Source organism: Etheostoma spectabile, chromosome 22 (assembly GCF_008692095.1).
Source record: "Etheostoma spectabile isolate EspeVRDwgs_2016 chromosome 22, UIUC_Espe_1.0, whole genome shotgun sequence".
NCBI lineage: Eukaryota > Metazoa > Chordata > Actinopteri > Perciformes > Percidae > Etheostoma > Etheostoma spectabile.
This window is the reverse complement of record NC_045754.1, coordinates 10,848,684-10,863,339: the sequence shown is the minus strand read 5'-3', so window position 1 is coordinate 10,863,339 and position 14,656 is coordinate 10,848,684. Positions and strand designations below refer to the sequence as shown.

General features: G+C 38.4%; 1 protein-coding gene across 5 annotated transcripts in view; it reads right to left on the bottom strand.

The window, feature by feature from the left end:
• The window catches only part of dlgap1b (discs, large (Drosophila) homolog-associated protein 1b), an 85,697-nt gene that overhangs the window by 44,605 nt on the left and 26,436 nt on the right, over window positions 1-14,656 (bottom strand). For all 5 annotated transcript variants that reach the window (XM_032503739.1, XM_032503735.1, XM_032503734.1 and 2 more), the window contains exon 2: window positions 10,589-10,674. The gene's annotated coding sequence lies outside the window, so the exon portion shown is untranslated. The remainder of the gene's footprint in view (window positions 1-10,588; window positions 10,675-14,656) is intronic.

The window sequence follows — 14,656 nt, the reverse complement described above, 5'->3', positions numbered from 1 at the left end:
ATGCATATATAAAAATGGCTTGAATACACATTGTGGGAAAGGAGATAAGTATAAAACAAATAGATACATTTTGCACTTTAATGAAATGGTTAGGTACTAAGTAATAGACACATTTTGCACAGTAATGAAATGGTTAAGTACTAAATAATAAATAAATAAATAAATAAATATTGTAAAGTAATTTGGGTCAGCTGACGCTTTAAATATAAAAAGCAAAGAGAAAATTAAGCAACACCTTCTAGAATAAACAACATAATTAACATTGTGCTATTCTTATTGTCGAAAGTCGATATAGTGAAAAAATAAAAATCTTGTAAAATAGTGAGTGATGTAAAAAAGTAGTAAATGCTCTGCCTTGCTACAGAAAAAAACATGAATACACACATGAAGTATATTCAGTTATTCTGTGGTGGCACCTTAACAGACACACTCACAGAAACTTGGATAAAACTCACTTGGATTCATAAATATTCAATAACATTAATATCTTGACGTGTTAATATCGCAAAAGGAAACACACACAACACACATGCATGCACACATGCTATTAATCTTTATTTTTTTTAAAGATTATTTTTTGGGCATTTAGGCCTTTAATGACAGGACAGCTGAAGAAGTGAAAGGGGAGAGAGGGGGAATGACATGCAGCAAAGGGCAGCGGGTTGGAGTCAAACCCGGGCCCCCTGCATCGAGGAGTAAACGTCTATATATGGGCGCCCGCTCTACCAACTGAGCTATCTGCTATGACTCTTAAATGATGGATGACTCCGTTGACTGCTCTGTCCTTCTTCAGCGAGGAAACATTTTGAAGAAAAAGACTGCAAATTTTTGTTTTTAGTATGATGTGCTTCATAAAATATGTGTCTACAAAAGTAATAGAGGACATGATAAACGTCCATAAATGGAAAATTGATAGAAATTAAATGTTTTTAGCATTTTATTTTATTTAATGGATGGGCATATTCTTCTCTCCAACACTGACTATATAGGTCTACAAAGATGTCCCAAAATTGACAACAAGGCAGATAAGATGCCAGGCAGTATATCATTACTGTATATCAATAACTGACAGCTTACATGGCATGTTTCCATTGTAATTTGTATGTAAACTTTGTTCAAAAAACAACCAGGAGTGAAATAACTTGGCATCTTATCAAAACATGCTAAATAACCTGACTAATAAATACATGTTTACAGTGCATCTTTAAAGCATGTCCTTTTCAACCAAACAGATCATGAGACCCTTTTGAAGATGCAGTTTCACCCGATGCCTAATAGGCATGTTTCTGCTCACTTTATGGGCTGCATTATGAAAACACATGCCTTCATGGATTGATGTTCTCTGTTTCCACAAGACAGCTCCTTTGTCACAACCAAACTAATTAGGCTGACTGTCAGAGCTCTCTCTGACAAATGGAGTGACTGTGCTGAGTTATAGTGCAGTACCCGCCAAACACATTCTGGAGACAAATTCTTCAAGTGATGAGGTCTATTTGATCAAGGTAAACAAATTAACAGAGGCATTAAGTCTAGAGAAAGATTGGTGTTGTTTGTCACTGAGGCTTGTGCTACTTGTTCACAGAACTTCAACAAGACGAAAGTGTGGTGAAATTGCAGCAATGGAGGCAAACAACATTTGAATGCAATTCTCCAGTTATCGCAGGAGGTTTGAAAGCACATATCTATGTAGAGTTCAGCAAAAGCATTTCAAAATTATAACTATTTTATGATATGCCTATTTAGCTTTAATTTTGTCTCTCCATGGAGATGAAAAACATTTAATTCACTGGAAATAACTCAATCCTAAAGTGACATCTCATATGATGGATTTATGCAAACACTGCATGTAGGAATACAGTAGTTGTAATAATATATTAGAAACATTCAGACTATAACATTGCTGTCCTGAAAAGCCTTCTTCCCTTTTTTTTCATAAAATGAATGTACTCATTCATGGATCCCTTGATTTTTAAAAGGAAAAAAGATTGAACTGTGTGGATTTGACATTTTGACTCATAACTAAAGGCCATGACTCCACTGAGATTGCTATTGTATGGCTTAAGGTTGAATCCATCATGGACATAAAGTGGGAGTCAAGGATAAAGGAGACATCCCCATCTGTTCACTTTAAAGGGTACCATTTATAGTAAGATATGATAACATTCTTTATATAAGGCAGTAGGGATGTAACGATGCACAGAAGTCACGGTTCGGTGCAAGCTCAGTACAGCAAGAAAAGACCCCAAATATATATATATATATATATATATATATATATATATATATACACACTTTATATCTTTCCATTTATTTGAACAGACAATGGTTCATGTGTCAAAGATAGAAAAAATCCTCTTGCAGGGGATTGAGGTAGCCTTTTGCCCACTGGCAACTTTAGTAAACTATTTTCATTATGAAAATTAAGAAACATCTCAAACACTTCTTGATTGTAACTCTGTATAACACATTCACAAAAGGCAACAAGTCTCAATGCTTATAAAACTACTGGGTTATGGGTTGGGCTATGGAATTAAAATTAAAAACTAAGAGTTACTTTTTCTCATTCTGGTGATCAGCACATCTGAGTGATATTAAACCCTGTATCTCATGCAACACTAGGCTCTTTATAGATCTGCTATGAGTCTAACTTTTTTATTTAAATTCAATCTAAGTTGATCAAAGGTGGCAAAATGAATTAATATTCAAATCGATATAACGACCTATTTGAATTCCTAATGAACAGTAAAAGCGCAACAGGCTGCTTGTACTCAAGCAGAGGGCCCTATCACTAAACTAGGCTATTGTTGTTCTCTTGCTGATGCAAAACTAAGAAAACTAGCAAGGTTCTTAATGAATAATCTGAACCATCTGTAATGTGGGGACGTTTTTATGGTTCACTCCAATATAGATAAAATAATCGTAAAGTCCTTACAACCTTATGCTAATGTTAGCAGAACGTTTATCCTACACCTTTTGGTCTCATTTGATTTATTAATACAAATTACAAGTCAGTTCTTGTTCAAACTTAATTTTGTGAGAAAATGACAGCTCTAAAACCTGTAGCATCAGCTGTACTGCTCTTTGTGACGGACTGCAACATTAAATCCAGTGATGAAGATACTCTGTCTGGGTTTAAGGCTATTATTTCTTTAAAGTACATTTTAACTATAGTTAAAAAAGAGATACTGAATATGGATGTAAGTGTATTGCCCAAGAGCCAAACCAAAATAAGTGTTTTAGAGAATAATACAAGTTCACTTTGAGCCTTTCCAAATGATCTCCACAAACATTCAAATTACAGTGTGTATATCATATATGTATACACATATCTCTTTCCCCTTAATAATTACTTATAATTTATGTTTTTTTAATTTTGTTTATTATATTAAGTTTGTCTTCTATCTAAAATTAAAAAAAGCAAATAAACATTTTGAAAAAATAAAAAGTTGAATAATTCTATCCATAAAAAGCAGGCAAGGAAATTGGACAAGGGAGGACAGCATCACCATGGTAACAAATGGATTTTCTGGTGGTTTTCATCCCAGCTAATGAGAACTCCCATGTACCAACCACTCTGGGATCATATGTGTAAAGTGCCGCAACAGAACCCGCCACTTCTTATGCTTTATATCTTCATGTATCCACAGGGCAAGCAAGGAAATAGTGAAAGATGACTAAAGCCCAGCTTCATCATCTACTTTTTAGAGGATGGATATAAATTTAGATTGGAAACATTTTCAAAACACATAGTAAAAGATAGTTATGGACTTAATATCTCTTATAAATGTCTTTTTTTAACACATAGTGTAGAGTACTACAGAATTTGTGAAATTACTTTATGTCATGTACAGTAAGTAGGCAGAGCTGGATTTGAGCCCAATAATTTGCGCAAAACTTATTGATGGACAAAAAGAAAATACTGGAAGTCCACTGTGAACAAATGGATACATAACTGAAAAGAAAACATACATTAAGTGTGCACTAAAGAGAAGTGACAAATTAGGAAAATCTGAATAAACTCATAACTAAAGGCCATGACTCCACTGAGATTGCTATTTTATGGCTTAAGGTTGAATCCATCATGGACATAAAGTGAGAGTCAAGGATAAAGGAGACATCCCCATCTGTTCACTTTAATAAAGGGTACCATTTATAGTAAGATATGATAACATTCTTTATATAAGGCAGTAGGGATGTAACGGTGCACAGAAGTCACGGTTCGGTGCAAGCTCAGTACAGCAAGAAAAGACCCCAAATATATATATATATATATATATATATATACACACATATATATATATATATATATATACGTATATATATATATATATATATATATAAATAAACATACATACATACATACATACATATATAAACATACATACATATATATATATATATATATATATATATATATATATATACATACATACAAGACATACATATACATACACACTTTATATCTTTCCATTTATTTTGAACAGACAATGGTTCATGTGTCAAAGATAGAAACAATCCTCTTGCAGGAGACTGAGGTAGCATAAATTCAATGCATAACTCAAAAAAACATACATAAAGTGGGCACTAAAGAGAAGTGACAAATTAGGAACATCTGAATAAATGAGAAACGTGATAAATGACTGGTGGCTCTGATTTGTAGTGGGGGGTGTTTTTTGGGGTCCTATTAAATGGTTATTCTGTTATTCTGAGTATGATTAAAAATAAATGTAGCCCAAATAGGAAATATCTACAGGGCACAAGGGGTCACTGAACAGTGTGAAGTGTATAAAAAGTATGTATATCACATGCTATGACATTCACAGACCACAATATCTCAACTCAAATAAACACCTATGACAGCAGACTTACCCCACCAGTGACAGTACTTTTGGAGTATACCCGGGCCGTTCCATCACAATTATCAAAATAACAAATAAGGGAATATCTCTTTGGAGAATGGTATTTATCACTTCAGTGAATTTCCACAGACTTGTAGAATCTATGCCAAGGAATACTGAAGCTGTTTTTGGTGTCTATTTGTGGCCTATTGCCTTACTAACACTCTTGTCCCCCATCTGTACGATTGGAGAGTATAAAATGGGAAGGAACATTTCTGAATGATTTATTTATTTTTCAGGATTTTGTGCTACAACGACAAATTAAATTCTAATCATGAGTTTATATGGTATGAAAATAAAGTGTGTAATATTCTTCCTTAATATGCATTTTATCACAGTTCCTCTCAAAGTGGGACAGTTTAACAATCAAGCTATTCTGAGCCTGCCAACACGCAAGCTAATAAAACCTCAGGTAAAAAGCATCTTCATGTGTTTGGATATGCACATTTCCATTGGGGCTCACACAGAATAATAACCTTCATGTTTATATTCTCTCTTAAGAACTGTGAAATCTGAGGGGCCTAATCCTTGACTATGTGGAAGCGGCATAGTGCTGTGATGGTGATAACTAAATTGAACCCTGAAGAGTCAGGCTGTATGTATGTGTTTGTGCATCTCTGTGCATTGACGTAACACACTGCAGCCTCATCCATCAACCGCGGCCATGACCCACATGTGAAAAAGATGCTAATGCTGCTAATGCCAGTGTAAGGCTCACAACTGTTCCCTCCTTGTGGCATTTTTCTTGTGTTTGTACACTTGTAGCTGATAACAAGACTGCTGCTGCTTCATTACAGCTGTTATTTCCACTCATGCAGTTGCTTGTGAGCAGAACAAATAAACTGAACATGGACAATTCAACTTTACAAAAAAACCTGTGTCTATTCAGCTGCCTTGCTATGCATTTTAATCCTATGCAGACTCACAAAAAATGCGATGCATCATTGCACGTCTTGCAAAGCATTCACGTTGTTTAATGAAAAAAACATAATGACCCACATTTCCTGCTGAAACAAGCAGTGTGTGTGTGTGTGTGTGTTTGATTGTACAGTATGCACAGTACAGTCACTTGCCACTGTCAGGCAGCTTTATCATCAAACAACTGCCAGAGGCATCCAGAGAGTCTTCAAACCAGAGTGATTTCAAACAACTGATTCTACAGTTAATTACATGTCAGGAAACAAAATTGACCTCAAGTGCACACAGATAAAGTGTTGATATGCTTTTAGCTGATGTATTCTAAAAACCTACTAGTGTCCTTTGCATGTTATTATTCTTAAAACATATGTGCTTATTAAAAGAGTACATATTGTATTAACAAAGTGCCACTGGAGCATAATTTGGAGATAATTTGTTGGGCACTGCAGGCCTTTATTTTCATACGACAGATGAAGACATGAAAGTGGAGAGAACAGAGGAATGACATGCAGCAAAGGGCAACAGGTCGGAGTCAAACCTCCCGCTGCTGCATTGAGTATTACACCTCTATATAGGGGCGCCTGCTCTAGTAGGTGAGCTGCCCAATCGCCCAGCTGTCCATTTCTTTCAAACACTTTACATAATTAGCTGACGACAAACCTTTTCATAAGATCACCTGAACTACATCTCTAAGAGTGCAAGGCTATCTGCTTAACTTCTGAGGGCAGAGGTCACAGACTGGTCATGGGATGTACTTGGGTTACCAAATGAGAAAAAGCTGGATGATTTGTGCCTCTCCTTAACTGTGGGTGGCATGTCACAACGAGGACACATCAAAAGACGCCTGACAGATAAGGGAGTGAGATCCAACTGAGCAAGAGGGTTGGGGGGAGGGTGTCTGACCCGCCGTCTTCTCGCATGAGTGCTGGTGGACGCATATTCAATGCAACACACATATACACAATGAACGCAATCACAAATACAACACCATGCATACACACACTACAAACATGCACACTCACACAGAGGCAATATTCCATCTTTCCCTGCACACTGTGGAGATCTGAGCCTGTACAGAGAGCAGGTGTCAGACCAGGTGAACGGCCGCTGTGTGCTGACGGTTCCCAGCTGACCTCTCATCAAAACTTGGCGAAACGGAGAGAGGGCATGAAAATTCCCAACTAAATGAAATCAGCAAGGCTAATGCCATCAAAATGGACTCAATTATGTCTCCTGTCAACACAGGTTTAGCCAACGTCTATCAAAGACTCAAGACTGGGGCCTTGTTACTAAACTCAGACTACTGAGACTGTTTCCCTTCAGCAGAAACTCTGTGGCTGTTTCCTGTGCCAAGAGCGGGTAGCTGTGGTCAGCAAGTCATTCAGGGCAGAACATCTTTAATAAATAACATTTAAATGGAAGAATAGAAAGAGACATGAGATGAGAAACAGAGTAATGCACCACAAAGCTGTTGCAGCATGGAGTTGTTTTTCAGACGCATGTACATGTCTGCCTCTAATTAACTCTTGTTTGTTTAAGATTCACTCCAGCTGGCCAGAATTATAGGAGCGAATATCCTAAAAGCAAAATACCTCTAAGTTTAAGATTTGACATATTATATGTATATCCGAGGTCCATTAAATCTATATTTCTGGATATTAAAACCTCCTCAAGCTAGAAAAAGTGCATCCACAAATAAGGGATTTTTCAGGGCAATTACACTATTTGCTAACTATTCATTCAACAATGTTGAGAATGTTCTGTTCTTTTACAGGACAAACACTGATTGTGTGTGAAGTAGCACTTCACAGGCTATTATTGACAGGGATATTATAGGCAGGTTTTGAATGGACACTAAAGACTATGCTGATCAAGTTAAGTGTAAAACACTAGTAAGTGTTGCTAATTGTGAAAGATGATGTACTGTTGAGCTGCGTGGGAGGAAACTAAATGCATTTGTCTCGAGTGCAATGTCGAATATTTTGCATTTTCAAGGATACTTAAACTTATGATAACTTATTCATGTTAGTATGATCATTGAGTCTGCGATTTTACGATGTGATAAAAAGTACATTAAATAAATGTCTTGCCTTTGCCACCCCAGCATGTGTCAATTGGTGGCAACAAAGCATTGTGGGTGTAAAGTCTGATGAGTGTTTCATGAATGACCAAATTAACTGTGAAATGTGCCCTTCATTGAGCAAGTTCAATTAGCTTCCCATTTCATAGTTTGCTCAGGTGCACAGATAACTCCGTCGTAATGAGGTGACACACATCACATTAAACAGCATTAACTTTTGGAATATTAAATGTTGGCAACACTCAGGATGTGAACTATGGTTAAGGAGTCTCATTTCTGCAACAAAGAGATATGATCTCAAACTAGTCTTTAAAAAAGGTAGGGGAAAAAACTACGTTTAGTTTGGAAATGTGTTATTATGAATTAATGAACTGGGGAGGCTCAAAGATAAGGACGTTCTAGCTGAGGGTTTCTTTGTGCTCTATATTTTAATATATTAAGGCCTCATTAAGACCTTAATCACAAAAACATTTGAAACGCGGAACTATTTATAGAGTTGCTGAAAGCTTGGTGGATTAATAAATGCTGCCCTTGGTTTCTCAGAAGTGCTTATGCATGCTCTGGGCTTTATGCTCACATCAAACACTGTCTAAGAACTAGCACTGTCTACTGCAACCTATTTATGCCAATGTGTATTCTTGACAAACCTCTTCTTTGGTAGCCTGCAGTGGAAGAAATGGATCACACCACCTTGTGTTAAAGCTCCCTAGCTGAACAAATGTGTTGCTTTGCACGCTGACTACAGTAGATAAGCTTTGTCCAGGCGGTTTATTGTTAATTTGTGAGTATTGAAATGTAATGTAATTGTATGTACTATTAGCAGTGTAAGTAATGTCCAACTGGATGTCCAGTCCAGCTTTGGGTGGCACTCTTCCATCTCTACCGTACCCTTCTCCAATCTTTGATCATTCCTCTTCTATCTTTCCCTACCCAACTCCGGGTGTCCGTTCTGTTCTGCTGTGATTACCAGTATCAGCACAATGGCTTTCTTCCCACTGGCCAAGATTTCCCTCATCTGATTGTCCCTAATTACACACTCATTCGTTGCCTAATCTCCATAAACACACTCCACAGAAAACCGTTTGAAGTTGGAAATACAAAATGTTATTTTTTATAGGATAACATCAAGATTGCTGTGTATGAAGAAAAAAAAAATGGTTAAATTGAAGAGTGTGACTGCACAGTGGGATTTCTGTGATACGGTCTCAGCTATCAACCTGTTTATCCCCCTGCCTTCCCTCCCTCAGAACACATTGGCTGTGAGTCTGTTTGTAAACCACATTACTTCTTTTCAAATAGCTTTTGATGATGACCCGAGTCAGAGAAATGATATGTTTTCAAATGGTAAGCTGTGCTCGCTGTAAATCCAGCTTTTTGGCAGTGGGTCCATGCCTCAGGGTTCAGGGTTGGCTCGTCTACAAGAACTGAGCCAGAGATGGGATCCCATGCATGATTATATATTAACCACTCATGGTAATGACAATGCACTATTCCCATTCTGATACAACTGCAGCTGCTGTAATTTTTATGAACACACTTTAATTCCGGAAAAATGTTAACATTCCGAAAAAACACTTGTTTTTCTAAATGATTTTATAACCACGTAGACTAGATTTTGAATTACTAAATCAATTTTTTTTTAATGATTGAAGTGGTTGCATTTGGCTGGGAATGGTCTTTTGTTTGTATGAGACTTGTGAAAGGAAGAACTTTGTTGAATATTAAAGTGTTACAAACAGCACAGTCAGCCCTTGGCCCCAGTCTATGCCACTCATGTGATACCATTACATTTAAGACATAGAGCAGATTTTCTGGAAAAATAAATACCCAGCAATCTTTGAAAAGCTGAGAATGCTGTTTAACAGCTGTTGTGAAGACGTTTCCAGAATCCTTAAGGACTCGTACAGAGTTCTTTTTGTAAAAATGTAACATTAATGAACAGGATAGACCACTCATCTATCAGCATGTGAAAGTAGTAAAACATTGGTTCTAATGTCCGATTCGAATGTAATACAAGCATGTTTTTTATGTCCAATGACAAAAAAAACTAAATCCTTTGATCTCCCGTCTGTTTGCTGTCTGCAGAACATTGCTAGAGTGCTTTGACTTATGCCTGGCACAGTGAACATGTTCAGCATTTTTACTCACTATTAAGCACTTCTGCACACTTTTTAAACTGTTTATCTCACCACCTCCATCTGCTCTGTCACCAGTTGTTAATATACAAACAGGAAAAACATTTAATCCAAACAGCTTCTGTGAAACCTTGTATCATTGCCACATATTTCCGTCATCCCTCTTTTTCCTACCATTCGCCCCTCTGTCGCTCTCCACTCATCATTTGTGTCTCTTTCTGTCCCGTTTATGCTGCCATTAATGGTAGCCTTTCAACCTTGGCAGATGCTGTTTGACTAATTGTGCACTAAAAAGGATACAGCTTGTGCGTGGAAGGCTGAACTCAAATGGTCAAAGGTGAATGGTGATTTGTGAGTGTGCAGGTGTGAAAATGTACAGTATTCAGAGTTGATATTATATTTATCAAAGTTTTTCTTACGGCTTTACCTCAGTGAACCCCACTTTATAGGCAATCACTCCCTGTGCATTAATACAAGTTGCATCCATAGCCATGTATGGCAGCGCTGTAGGCAGTGTGATCTAGAGAAAAAGCATGCAGGTAAGTGTAACACCTCACCTTCTTTATTGTCTCATCTTTGGCATCTTTTCTCTCCTGTGCTTAATTCCAGGCTCCTCATCCTCGATGCACGCACATGTCTCCACCTTGGTGTGAACAAAGAGAGTCCATGGTTGAGAATTTATCACAACATATCAAAACACTCCTGTGGTGCCCTGGTGGCTAATGTGCTGGTCCATGTGCTCATGCTGTGCTCTTGCTCCCTGTATTTTTTCCAGACTCACTTTAGTGTTGCAATTACTGGTGAAATGCTGGGGCATGGTGTATAACACAATTCTTCTTTAGAAGAAAAAAACCCCACAAGACATATACAAAACCCTTCCTGCTTCAAGTAGACCCCGGGAGAAAATTGAAAACTTTGATTTGAATTGACTAGAGAAGGTGAACTAAAAGACATTAAAAAATGGTAAATAATCATCTATGCCCAGTTTTGTCACAGCGTAACCATGTTGGTTTTGATCCAAACACTGTCTTTTGGGAAGCAACATCTAGGGGAAAAGGCAGGAAAGAAGGGAAGGGACTGCAGAATTCATAACCAGTAAAAAGAAAAGTTATGGGTAGAAAATCCATTTTAAACCTATTTGAGCGTCTTTAAATTTAGCATGTTAAGTCCTCGAGGTGTTGTGAGGGAGGGTGAAACCAGTCTTTGTCTTGGACTAATGACTTACTCTGCTTTACAAGTACGCAGATCACAAACACTCTCCTCCCATTTCTTAAAGCACACGACAGTGGCCTGTCATGTTGTTCAGGATTTTTTTTCCTCACATGAAAAATGCTTATGTAAGAAACATCCAGCTTTGGGGATTACATAATTATCCCTTGTAATAGCCTATCAAACCAGATGCGATATTGTTTGTTTGAGAATAAACTAACAATTCATTCTCTAGAAAGCATCCATCTCCTGATATCCCATGAAGGCGATGAAAAGAAGGTGGCAGGTAGTTCAATGTGGGGGCACGGAACAGATGGTGGTCTGTCCGACGCACGCCAGGTGGGACTTGGTTTTGACAGGTTGCCCACGCACACCCACGCAAAGACACAGGTCGGGGGGGAAGCATTGATACTCCAGGGGGGCTTCATTGCCTTTTCACATGACAAGGATGCAGGGATACTAATACATCCGAAGTCTGGCAAAGTGCATGCAAAGTTGGTGCAGAATTGCTACAAAACACAAAACTATCCACATAACCTATTATTTATCCCATCATGCTAGTCAGCTAGCTTGCTAATGGTAAGTACACCACTCACGCTAATGTTTGTTAGCAAGAAGTAACATTTGTATTAGTAACTCAAAAGATACTGTGGCTATTTCTACTACATACTGTGACTCTCAGAGTACCTATAAGTTGCCTGTTATGTTTGAATATTTTGAAGTTCAATATCTCAAAACCACTTAGCTTGTACACAGAACTTTGTAATCCCAAGGTGATTTATAGTCTGAGGATGATTTACAAAGCAAATTACACTTTTATACCACACAGCAGTCTTAACTGTTATTACTACTGATAGCATTATGAACATATGATAGTATGACAATATAAATATCAAGGGTGGTAAAATGGTCTTTAAATGATCAGCTTCATATTTTCAAGGGAATAACTTTAGTACCAGATGAGATTTCACATCTCAGGTGTCCTTTCTTCTCTGTCAATCATGTCACCTCTGCAGGGGAAAATTTCAATTTCACACTCTGCTTAAACACACACAGGTACCGAAACAGAGAGAGGGTGGGGAGGACTGGCCTGTTAAAAAATGGATCAACATATGTATTCATGAATGACTAAACAGCCAAGGGATGAATATAAATGAATACATGAGACAAACCGGTGACATGCTAATACAGCTTTCACTGCTCTCTGTGCAAGTAAGCAGAAAAGGCAAAGCAGACCCAATGGCCATCACCGAGCTGTGTCTTACTTTGTGGATTGGACTTGAAGAAGTTGTTGAAAGTATCCCTCTCCAGTGTGCTTCCTGTAAGTCTACTGCATCTCTCAAATTCACTGTATTCACTCTCTGCAATCTGAATAATTCATGAGTGAACAATAAATACCAAAAAAGGAAAGAAAAGAAGCGCTGTAAAAGGGGAAAGGACTGACCTTCTATGCAAAATACAGTACATGGAAGTCAGGAGAGCAATATGCAGTGAGAGGTATAAGACAGGGATGAAAAACGACAGGGGAACAGAAACCGAAACACAAAGAAAATAATAAGAGGGAAATAAAATAAGAGCTGTACAAGCGAGAAATATTTCCTCTCTTGTTAAAAAACTAAAAAACTCCACGTGCTGGAGTGTGATATAAAATGTATTCATGAAACTCTTAGAGCACAATCAATGGGGTTAGCGATACATAAAAGATGAGGCCGAGTTTGACCTGTGCACTGAGGGGGAGGGGAAGTATTTTGCAGAGCCTGGACCGGAGGAGATGGAGATTTAGACTCTGTCAGGGCATCCTTTGAAGTTTTGGCAGATGAGGATGGGCTGTGTATCAGCCCGTGGCCCTGCTGCATTAACCCCCCAAGCCCCAGCTATGCATGCTGGGGCTGAGTCAGCAGCAGTGAACTGGCCAGCTTTGGAAGCACAGATCCATTTTACAGACAGAGCCATTATTTAAACTTAAGCAGTGATTATCTCTATGCTTTATTACATTTTATTGACCTTCATTTTTAGTTTACCTTTATTTATTCAGGGAAGGTTCACTGAGAAGCAGCCTCTCTCTTGCAGGAATGCCCTGATCACATTCACACATTTGTACCTGGAAGCTGCTCGGTATAAGGGAGGGACAAGCTCTTTCACTTTCCCCACCCAGATGTTATCCTGTCGGTCTGGGGATTGAACCGATGACCTCCCGGTCACAAACCCGCTTCTTTTATCTTTAGGCCACCACTGCCCCTGGCAGCATGACCTCACACCAGTCGTTGCAGATCTGACGTTGATGCTTATTTTGGACAAAGGTGGAATATGTGGAGCAAGAACTCATACCATCATCTCGGAAGTTGTGGTGCAATTCCTTATCTTCCAACAGAGCCAGCCAGCTCAAAGAAACACACACAGTCAAGGACCTTTATCTGGAAGATCAAGATCAGTGCAGATTGAAAGACACACACACACGCACACACACACACACGCACACACACTTTTGCCTGATTGTTTAAGGCATGCAGGCACTGTGGTGATAAATAGAGGTGAGTCACGTCAGAAAGAGGATTAGAGGGGCTGTGAAAAAGCAGAGAATTATTGATGGGAAAGAGGAGGATTTAGGTTTAGCTCTGCCAGTCCACACGAGCCTCAAACACCTCCCCTCTCCCCTCTATATACACACACACTTACACATAAACTAGTGATGACTCATTAAGACCCTCTTAGGTTACATTGGACTGATATTACCCACTGACCTGACTTTTTCTATTATTAGGCCTTGTCCCATCCCTGCAAGCCCGGTCAGCTATAAACACAGTAGCATCCAGAACCAGTGTAATACAGAATAGCTGAAGGAATGCACGGACACAGAGTCAGACGTGAACTTGTAGAATCACATCTATCCGCAGAAAAACATACACTAATCCGAATACACTCAAATCTCTGTGTGAGTAAAATAATTCCAGATTTTGAATGCATCGTGGGTGATTAAACTAACCAGGATACAATCTCAGTCTTGTTTTTCTGCTGCTTTAAACTTGAAGAACTGTTAATGAGGATGAAAGTGGCTGAGAACTACCCAGAGAAGAATTTCAAAGAGACAGTGTGCATAAAAATCTAATACCAGGCCTAAGCGTTAGACAGAGCAATCTGTTTCAACACTACACAGACAGAGGCACTGTAGGTTAAACTTTGTGCTTAACTTTACTGCTCAAAAAAATAATAGAATGTGAATGGTGTCTGTATGTATGCTTAAATGTTGGCTTGTATTTGTTTTGTGTGTGTGTGTGTGTGTGTGTGTTTGTGTCTGCGTGCGGGCGTGTGTGTGTGTGTTTTACAAGGGCACTGAAATGTGTACAATATTTGCAATTGAAATGCACAGCATGATTCAGAGGAGAGGACGGGGGGTGGGGGGGGGGGGTTGATGGCAC